At 43.4% G+C, this 9925-nt stretch overlaps 3 non-coding genes across 3 annotated transcripts; all 3 read left to right on the top strand.

Moving 5' to 3' along the window:
- The first annotated feature begins 346 nt into the window (after window positions 1-346).
- TRNAV-CAC lies at window positions 347-419 on the top strand. The gene has a single exon. It is a non-coding gene; the product is annotated as a tRNA-Val (tRNA).
- Window positions 420-875: 456 nt separating this feature from the next.
- Window positions 876-948, top strand: TRNAK-CUU. Its single transcript has one exon. It is a non-coding gene; the product is annotated as a tRNA-Lys (tRNA).
- Window positions 949-4311: 3363 nt separating this feature from the next.
- On the top strand, window positions 4312-4384 carry TRNAV-AAC. Its single transcript has one exon. It is a non-coding gene; the product is annotated as a tRNA-Val (tRNA).
- The last annotated feature ends 5541 nt before the right edge of the window (window positions 4385-9925 follow it).

The following is a 9925-nucleotide window of genomic DNA, read 5'->3' as shown; positions in this document are numbered from 1 at the left end:
ACGCAATTCATGTACAGAAGTCTCAGTGAGTGCGAAACGCTGCGGAATGCCAAGGCTGCGCACGCAGAACTCACCGTGTTCTCGAGGCGCTTCCCACCTAGTAGGGAAACTCGGAGTGAACGCCTGCTTCCTCGGAGGGGTGGCCTGAAACGCTAAAATCACGAATTCTCGTTGGTGAACAACTGTAGGAAGCCACGCCAAAAGAAGTGTGGATACGAGACCTGAACACAGTTCAGCCGGCAGCTCAGAAAATGCCTGTCACTTACTTGGAAGTCTGGGTTCACTCAGCCCCTTAATCGCCCCAGTGTAGCTTCTAGGTAGTATTAGTCAAGTGTGAGTGGCGTGGGTTTCCGTAGTGTAGTGGTTATCACGTTCGCCTCACACGCGAAAGGTCCCCGGTTCGAAACCGGGCGGAAACAGGATTTCGGTTTTGGTGTTTTTTGTTTTTTGTTTTTTTTTAGCCTCCCTTTCATTTAAAGAGTTACCTCCTCGTCCACGCTGCTTCTGCCTCCGTAGGAGAAAGAACTGCCCTCACACAGAGGGAAGGACACGTGTATGTCTATTTCTGTTTCTGGTAGACGCTCAGTGAAGGGGACCCCAGCAGGACAGAGCTCACAGCACGCCCTCCATAAATTCTCTAATGTAAATTCAGATCTGGCACCTCAACTCTCTTGCTCTTCCGTCTCGGGAACCCGCGCAGCCACTTCTCCCAGGTTCAGGGATGCTAGGCTTCCGATCCTCTGGCTCTAGTCACTAGGACAATCAGGCACACAGTAGGTGCCCCATAATACTTATGCAATTACTTTTTAAAGTGTGTCCTCATCCCTGCATGTAGATTTCAGTCTTCCGAGGTACAATGTAGAGCTTGTGTGTGTGCCCGGCTAGCTCAGTCGGTAGAGCATGAGACTCTTAATCTCAGGGTCGTGGGTTCGAGCCCCACGTTGGGCGCAAGTTCCTTTTGAAGGGAAGAAGACGCAAGGCAGGCATCGAGTTTCCCTCCAGTTCGACAGCGGGTGCTCCTCTGCATCCTTGGCCAAGCAGACGGAAACTGGACGGATGGTTACCAGTAGCCGAATAAAAGAATGCCCCAGCCATAGGCCCTTGCTGGCCAAAAGGGAGTGAATGAGTGCTGGTTGCTAGCGGACAAATGCCCCAGGACATGTTCCTCAGGACACCGTTTTGCTTGCTGAAATTCGTCCATGGTCAACCATATTAGGCGTCTGGTCCAGGGCGAGCTGCGCAGAGAGGGAGGGTTACGGCGTGGCTCCTCTCTGCGAGGAGACCCAAGAGCCTCCAGAGTGGCGACCACCTTACTAAGTGACTTAAAAGCTGGCATTCTCGAGCTCTTGCCGCCGCCGGTTTTTTTGTTTGTTTTCGTCAGGAAAGAGGTACTCTTCGTAATCTGAGACCCCCAAATTCTCTTTTTAAGGGTCCATCTTTTGTGAAATGTTGCCCCACACAGAGAGGAATGTAAAAATATCCTTTATTTTGGAACACTCTAACATGAACATCCTCAGTTTACTTGTCTTATCATGAAGTTCTTCCTTAACTTCAACTGAAATTCATTCCGTTACGTTAAATGGTTTTTTTTTTTTTTTTTTTTAGTCCTGCAAATTCAGCCTATTTTCTGTTTTCCGAATGTAGAAGTCTCCCTCACACGCCAGACCATAGGAGAAGTCTTGATCATGTAAAACTGGTTTACTAAACTTGCTAAGCAAAGAATTGAATCTCCTTCGGTCTCAAAGTGTATGGGAATTAGGGAGGGTTTCACATGACACCCTATAAGGGCAGTCTGGACAGGAATTGATCAAAGTTTGTAAAATAGGTAGATTTGATGGTAAGTCGTAGCTCACTCATGCCTTCCTGGAGAGTTACTTTTACTGTGGTCTTATCTTGGAATTAATGGGTCTAAATAAACTTGTGTCCCAAGGGTTTCAACTTTGACATTTTCTCTTGCACAAATATGGATTCATTTGCAAATTGTGGTTTCACGTTTTTGTTTTGTTTTTTAACAATCTTTACTGGAAAAGGAAAACATTCCTAAAAAAGATCCTGGCTTTTCATTTAAGGGAAGCCCAAGTGGCAGGCTTCTTGGTCCATCTCCCAACAAGCTGGGGCCACACCCTTCCAAGCTTTTTGCTACAATTCCTGCTTCTCTCTCCTCTCCACCCTTTCCACCGCTGCCCCTCCAGCCAGGCCCTGTTTGGAATCCCCTCTGGTAGGCGATCCAGGCTGCTTTTAGAACAAAAGAGTCAAGTGTTCATCAGTTCAGACATTCAGCAAACAGAAGGAACCCTACTAGGATCTTTGGTCTTTTTCCTACTTGGCTATGGAGGCCATGGGGGCAGTAGGATTCACTCTGATTTACATTCCAGAAGGATTCCTTTAGGAATGATAAGTAAGATGTGTGATGGGAACAAGACTGCATTAGACAGAAGGAACTGGATGGACATAGCCATGGTCTAGAAAGGAAGTGGCTGACCTGGCAGTGGCAAGACAGCAGCCAGAAGGGAGAAGGGTAAAGGAGCTAGGGGCATATGGTTTATACGTGGACAGGAGAGGGAGATCCCAGGTTTCTGCTTTAGATGGTTTAGTAACAGAGATCAGAGACTGAGTGTAAGAGTACTGACAACACTGACCCACTTTTGGCCCTCCATCCTCTTCAAGCCAGGCAATGACTTCCCTCCCACTACGTGTTCCAGTGCCCTGGAGGTTAATGTATGCCTGACTGGAATGCCCCTCATAACATAAAATCTAGGGATTAAGGTCTGGACTGGGAGGAGTATAGCTGTGGAGAATGTGGATGGAGAATGGCCTGGTATGGCCTGGGTGGTCTGTGCTCACCCACTCTCCCTTTCAGTTAAGTTACTCTGAATAAAACTCTGTGAAAGCCATAATGGAGTAGCTTGCTTCCTTTTTTCCATCTTCTCAGTTTAGAGGATGCTTATACTGACTTTCCACCTTCTGACACTGAGGAGTGGGGTGAGAGGTGAGAGAGAAGTAATGAGTTCTGTCTTGAAGAGATTGGGAGATGTCTAAAAGGTTATGTCCAAGACTTGTGGATTTGAAGCTTGGGGAGAGTGGTCATTGCTGGAGCCACTGACATAGGGGTAGAGGCTGGGTCAAACTGTCAATGCCAATGTGACTCTCCAGGGAGATGGCCATCTGTAGATAGATGGACAAGGAGTCAGAATAGGAGTAAAGCTAGCAGCAAAGCTTCCACAGAGGCCAAGGGAGTTAAGATGTGCAAGAAAGGAGGGACAGATTGGTAGAGTCAAATTCCATACATGTTTTAATATGGGAAGGTGGTAAAACATCTATGGATTGGGCCACCAGCAAGCCCCTGGTGACCTTGATCCTAGAGCCAGACTTGGACAAGAAGGCCTCCACCTTGTGCTCTGGTGAAGAAGGGCTTACCAGTTTCAGACAACTCAAGGATCTCGACTCAGTAGGAATCAGCCTCCAATCCAATTCCTGGCTCTGCAGGTCTTCTGGAATCAGCTTAGGCGACCAAAAAAAAAAAAAAAAAAGTTTTGCAATATTAAATAATCTATACTGCTCTTACATTTGTATGTATATAGATCTACATATACCTGCATTAAGCCTCATCCCAATTCTGGATGTTCCATGATAGAATTGATTAGTTTTATTTTTATGAAATACTTAAAAGATTTCATTACATTACAAAATTTAAATATTCAGCTTTATTTAAATAACATTGAGTTAAAATTTGATATTTATTAATTTCAATTTCCTCTTTATTTTTAATAGATAATTTTACATAACTTAGAGGAAACAATTATTTTGAAAGCATAAGGTAAAACCAGTTTTATTTTTGGCTTATTTATATTTACATTTTAACGAAATATATTCAAGTCTCGTATTCTTTGAATGCATTTAGCATTTCTTTAATCCTTTAAATCTTTAGTCTCAATCCAGCACAAATTGGGTGAGAATTTAAACCCTCCCGCTGTCTCCCTAGAAGAGACAAAATGGAGCCAATTATCTCGTATCAAACATCCGAAGCCACATTTACCCTACTTCTAGAGAGGCCCACTGCTTTCATTGACTACTGTTCTGGGGGGTGTTTTAATTGCAGAATGTGACTGGTTTCAGGACCTACTAAGGGGTTGCGCGCGCTCGGTAGTGAGACAGTACTATTACCCAGGGCCACGGTGGGAAGTGAGAGCCTTTAGTAAACTAGGAAAAAAGGGTTCCAAGAACTCTGTCTCTCAGGTCCCGTGCAGAGACCGGGGCAGTACGCAGGACTATACGTCTTAGAAGGATTAAGGATAGAACGCTTTAGCGTGTGTTTCCGTAGTGTAGTGGTTATCACGTTCGCCTAACACGCGAAAGGTCCCCGGTTCGAAACCGGGCGGAAACATCTCGGGTGTAAGCTTTTGATTTAAGCGAATTTGTTTACTTCGGTCATTTGCCCTTGGAATATATGTGCAAATATGTATGGATACATCGTTTTTCATGTACTCTTGTCTTTTCCAATTCATGACCAGTTCACTTCAACCAACACAGTCCAGGTCTCTAAATCTGTGGTACAAAGAAGGTGGTCTATGTCTTTAGACATTTCCTTCAAAGAACTTAAAATCCTGTCCGGTTAAAAGACTGAAAAGGGAAGGAATGTCACGCAACCACAAATGAAATATTGAAAAGTGCAAGAAGGAATGAGCTGGAAATGCATGGTGGAAGTCAGGCCAGGGGAAAGTATTCACAGGGAAGATCGTTGCAGCAGTAATGACCACACCACCTACAATGCGTTGTGTTGCTCTTGTCTGGACCTGTTTTAGGTGTCTGCCTCAAAGGAACCTAACAATCCTGCAGGGTACTTAATATTGTTCCCAGTTTGTAGGTGACGCCTCTGAGGACAGACACATCACGTAAGGTGAAGAATCGTGAGGTAGAGGAATAGAAGTCGGAGCTAAAGGATGGAGAAGAGTAAAACAAGGCACGTAGAGAAATTCAAGTAAGCACAGCAGAGGAACCCAACGTTGGTCCTACCTGCGGACCGTTGGTGATTGGCCAGGTGGAACCAAAGGCAATGGCCTCACCATCCACACTATGGACACTACCACGAACAATTCTACACCGACTGGCTTCACTTCCAGCTTGGGGCCTCCCCATCCACCTGTCCTGAGTGGGACCGTCTCCGCTCCTCCAAGTGGCGCCTTCCTCTCGCTCCCCGCGCGCCCCCTGATGCAGACCCACATGGTATCTACCCTGCATTCCTCCCACTGTACTGTGTGTCCTCAGTGATGGAGAGCAGTCAAAAGGACCATCCCTCTCTCCAGAGGTGCCTTGATCAGCCGCCCTCTTCACTGATCCTCACTTGCAGCTCGTCGGCCTCCATCCTGTGAGACGCCTCGTGTGTTGGGAAACAGGCTCTAGAGGTCAAGGGGAAAAGGATTTAGAGAAGCAGTCCAGAGGTGCTCTGGGCCCCCAGTCCAATGTTCCAGGCTTGACAGATGTCCGTAGAGACGCACACTTTGTGGACCTCTGCAGCGCAGTCTGTTTTCACGCCCTGGAAAATAGGGTTCACGCTTTCATAACCGATGGGGCACATTTAAACATTTGACGAGCAACTTCTTTCTCGACACTTCTGTCAAACTGGAAAGCCAAATAAAACATCAAAGTTGTAAATCAAATTGTCTTTAAAGCTTCACACAATGCAGACAAAGCATAACCAAAAATAGCATAAGAAAAAAATCAATTATCTTGCCCATTTCTTTATCATTGCTCTTTCACACTTATTTGTATAACTTCCCAGAACTTACAGATGCATTCACCCAACCAGAAAGGCTAGAGCCCAGCCATGGAACTTAGAGACCCAGAGGAGTGAAGAGTGAAGGATTCTGGATCACACCTGGGAGAAAGCTTCTCCTTCCCCTGCTGCTTGCTTGTTTCCTTGTTTCCTTGTTTCCTTCCTTCCTTCCTTCCTTCCTTCCCTCCCTCCTTCCCTCCTTTCTCTCTTTCTCCCTTTCTTTCCTTTTTCTTCCTTCCTCTCTGTCTCTCTCTCCCTCTTTCTTTCTTTCTTTTTTCATGTTTTACTGATTTGAGGCAAGTCAGTCAGTACATGCTCCTCACTCCAGGCTCTGCACTGTTAGAGTGTCTCCTGCACGCCCCCCCCCCCCAAACTGACCTTCTTGGTGGCCCCAGAACTCTGAGAGGCCAGCACCATCACTCAGTCACTCTTCACCAGGTGAATTTTGGTTTGTGCCTCAGCTTATCTATGAGCTTTCATTCCTGTTCCTTGTGGAGATAGTAAACAAATTCAAAGCAACACAATTAACACCAAAAACCCAGGTGGGCTGGGCAACAAGCTGTGCAGGAAGCCGTCTGCTTTGAGTCATATTTCTTTGGATTACACTTAGTGCTAACTTGTCATTATGGTTTTAAAAGCTTTCCTAGGCTCATCTTGTTTCAATTAATGCTAATTATTATTCTTTTCTTGATACTTAAATTGTAGCTGCTTGTCAGTGGGAGCCCCTTCACATTGGCCCCTTTATCTGTTCAGCATTGCCCTGACCATTTGAGAGCATCCTTGTTTCCTGGAAACTACTCATGCTTTGGATTCATCTGTAATTTTTTTCCCGCCTTAGGACGGAGGAGAATGTTTAGGGAGCTTCCCCCCCTCTTTTTTTTTTTTTTTTTTTTTTTCAGCGAAGAGTGAAAGAAAAAGGCCAAATCTAGGTGCCAGGACAGTGCATGGAGCTCAAGGTCTCTGGCTCCCCTGCTTCTGAGTACCCCAGGGAAATAGTTTAAAGGACATGAGTTAACACTCAGGGTTCTATGTAATTGTCGCTTTGCTAGATCTTTACGTTTTTTCAAATAAGCCCCAATATCATTATTCTACAAAATTATCTACCTAAAATTTTAATCTCTCACTCATAAGTAATTATGTTTCCTTTTGACTTATTTGTTAAAAAAACTTATTAGGAAATTCAAAGTAGAGTTAATGATATTATGAAACCCAAGTACCTATCACCCAGCTTCAACATTTTCCTCTATTCCACAATTCCAGTTTTATCTCTGCCTCCATCACTTCCCACCCCACTGTCTCTATCTCAGAGGATGATAAGGACTGTGAGAAAATGAAGGATATCTGATAGAGTGAGAAGCAAACAGAGATGGGCTACTGAGGGTTGCTGGTGGGATGCTGGATGGGGGGATGGGCTAAACAGTTGAGGGGCATTAAGGAAGACACTTGCTGGAATGAGCACTGGGTGTCATATGTGATAAATCACCAAATTCTATTCCTGAAATCATTATTACACTATATGTTAACTAACTTGGATTTAAATTTAAAAAGAAAAAGAAAAAAAAAGGTGACAATAAACTGAGTCAGGAAGATAAAAAGGAGCCAGCCATTCAAAGATCTTGGGAAGAAGCCTCTGGGAGATGGGCAGAGGATTAAAAGTCTCTGAAGTAGGAGTGTGCTTGGTGGGTTCAATGAGTGAAGGAAGACCAGGGACTTGGAGGATAAGGAGCCACAGCTATAACTCCTTGGCTCTGCATTCTGATGACTCCATCCACATCAGCTGCTGTATTTATTTACAAGTGGATAGAAAAAGGTATGGAAGACACTAGATCTGTAGTCTTAGAGGACTCCCAGGCTAATGAGAAATACAGTAGGACCTCAATGTGGAGTTTTTAAGGACAGATGAATAAACACATAGCTTCATTCAGAAGCTTGCAAATAGACAACACACCCGGGGTTTCTAAATGCTGTGAGTTGGTGGTTGAAGCAAGGAGACGGCAGCAGCAACCAAGGTTCAGGTACTGGCTCTACACTGCACCTGTGACCTAATCAGTGCCTCCCTCTCCTCCACACTCAATGAGGGTTCAGATAGGTACATCTACAACTGTCACCTGAAATGTCTAAGAGAAACTATCACCAATGGCTGAGATGTTTGGGATGATGCCTTTCGATAACCATAATTCATGAAGGCACTAGTGAAGTAATGAGTGCAAGGACCTAGTGATTTTCCTGTTCCAAAATTTGCTAGCTTTATAAGAAAAACAGCAATACTTATAAGTTGAATTTAAAACCTTGAGAAAATCTAGGCTTTAACATTGACAACTGTAATACATTGAATATTAATCACAGAACAAGTATGTATTCTTTTCCATATTCTAAAGCCTCCCTAGTCCTTAGACATTAAACATCTCAAATGACAGCAGTTGCCAAAAATACCCAGTGATTTTAATCCAGTTGGTCCTGACACAGAATGGAGGAGAGGTCATTCTGGGTCATCTATTTGGTCACTCTTCCTCTGGCATGCAGTCCTCCAGAATTAGGTTGCTCTGATTGACATTTTGTCTTCCTACTTACCCCAAATTCACATTCCCCAGGACACCAGTATGTGACTGAAACCTGCCTTTTATTTAGGGGATTTTGTACCCATAACAAATGTGATATAATATAAACAGCATTGAAATAACAGGGGGGTATTTGTTGGTCGTTGAGCCATTTCTCCTGATCCTACACAGACCCTAGGAGAATGACTTTGTCAAGCTAGTAAAAGGAAACCACTGACTGTTAAAGAAACAGCTGACACTGGAGTATTTTTAGACTAGTTAGAAAATAGCCATAAATACTTTAAACCTGGAGATAATTTTCTGTTTCAAATGAGGTTTTAGATAAAAATATTCAAGTCTATGGTGAATTAATACTTTATATATAAATTATGTATAATTATTATTGTAGACCACAAGTTCATGCATGATCTAATAAATAATATTTTTAAATTTATTTTTGGGAGAGAGAGAGAGAGAGAAAGCATGAGCAGAGGAAGGGCGAAGAGAGTGGGAGACGCAGAATCTGAAGCAGGCTCCAGGCTCTGAGCTGTCAGCACAGAACCCAAGGCAGGGCCTGAACCCATAAACTGTGAGCTCATGACCTCAGCTGAAGTTGGAAGCTTAACCCATTGAGCCACCCAGGCACCCCCATGATCTAATAATTTATACATGCCCCATGTGATATCAAGACCAAATAGAAAATCACATACAAATTTAATTTCTTATGTTTGGTTGGTTTCTTCCTGTCCAAGGGAGAAAATTTGCAGAGTAAGAAATAAACGAGTTTGCCTTTCCAAAGATGTCGTGGCTCTGCAAATGAAGGAAACATAATAGTCTTCACAGAACCAGGCCTAAAAAAGAAAAAAAATAATGTTGTCCTATAGAATTGGATTAGAAGCCATAAATAGATTGACACTGTGATCTTCAGAATCTTTTGCTTGAGTATGCTCCTCTGAGAAGCAAAAGGAGGGTCCCTCTTCCTGTCAGGCCATGCCCTGTAGGCCCTGCAATGGGTATCATCTTATCTAGGACAGGCAGTGAGGGACCCTGGCAATTTTAAGGGGGGTGGAGTCATGTTAGATTTGTTAAAGCAGTCCATTGCCACCAAAGTAGTGGAGAAACAGGCAATCTGATTCATGGCTGGTAGGAAGGAATATCAGCCTGTAAGATCCACAGTTCAGTGATTTGTCTACATCTATAAAATTACAATCACATTTAAGCTTTGACCTAGCAATCTCACTTCTAGGAATTTGCCCCACAGATATGAGTGCAAAAGTGCAAAATAACAACAATATCCTTATTAACTGCAGAATTGATTATAATAATAAGAGGTTGGAAACAACATAAATGTCCATCAGTAGGTGATTTGTTAAATAAACTGTGATTCATCTACAGGGGAATATGATGCAGCTGAAAAAGAAAAAAAAAGATTTAGAAAGTTTCCGATGTCTTGAGATGGAAAGATCCCCAAATGTAAGAGTTGTAATTATCTTTTTGTATAAAATAGAGGAAAATAGAAATATATTTGCATCAAAAATATGTAACTGTGGAAGAATATATACAAAGAAATAAAAGTTGTTACCTAAGGAGAGAAGATGACAGTTTTCACTGAATA

The sequence above is a fragment of the Panthera leo genome, chromosome A1 (assembly GCF_018350215.1).
Source record: "Panthera leo isolate Ple1 chromosome A1, P.leo_Ple1_pat1.1, whole genome shotgun sequence".
NCBI lineage: Eukaryota > Metazoa > Chordata > Mammalia > Carnivora > Felidae > Panthera > Panthera leo.
The sequence above is the reverse complement of the archived record's forward strand: the minus strand, read 5'-3'. Positions and strand labels throughout refer to the sequence as shown.